Source organism: Triticum dicoccoides, chromosome 7A (genome assembly GCF_002162155.2).
Source record: "Triticum dicoccoides isolate Atlit2015 ecotype Zavitan chromosome 7A, WEW_v2.0, whole genome shotgun sequence".
NCBI classification, from domain to species: Eukaryota; Viridiplantae; Streptophyta; class Magnoliopsida; order Poales; family Poaceae; genus Triticum; species Triticum dicoccoides.
Genome location: NC_041392.1, coordinates 732,905,800 through 732,906,389, shown reverse-complemented (window position 1 = coordinate 732,906,389; position 590 = coordinate 732,905,800).

Here is a 590-nt window from a genome sequence, read left to right as displayed (position 1 = left end):
ACCTCGCGCACCCTCCCCCACTCCACCGGCATTACTGTTTGATGATATTTTTTAAAAAATTATTACTGTCTTATAAAAAAAATATTACTGTTACTGTCTTATAAAAAAATATTACTGTTATGATTTAAACAAGTTTAAAAAATTATTATTGTCTTATAAAAAATACTAATGGCGCACCACGGTGAGGTGCGCCATTAGTATGGATTTACTTACGGCGCACCGAGGGGTGGTGCGCCATTAGTATTGTGCCATTGCTATAAGAAAAAAAAACTACTAATGGCGCACCACGGTGAGGTGCGCCATTAGTATGGATGTACTTATGGCGCACCGAGGGATGGTGCGCCATTAGTATTGTGCCGCCCCCATCCATATTTCCTCCCCGGCCCCTCCCTATCCCCTCTCTCTCCCTCGCCCTCGCCCTCGATCCCCTTCCCCTCTCCTCTCCCGACGCCGCCGCCCCACCGCCCCGTCATCCTCGTCTCCCCGCTGCCCCGTCGTCCTCGTCTCCTCGGCGCCGCTCTCCCCGTTGCCCCACCTCGTTGGACGCCATCACCCCGCCGCCCTCTTCACCGGTGGCCCGGACGCCGCCT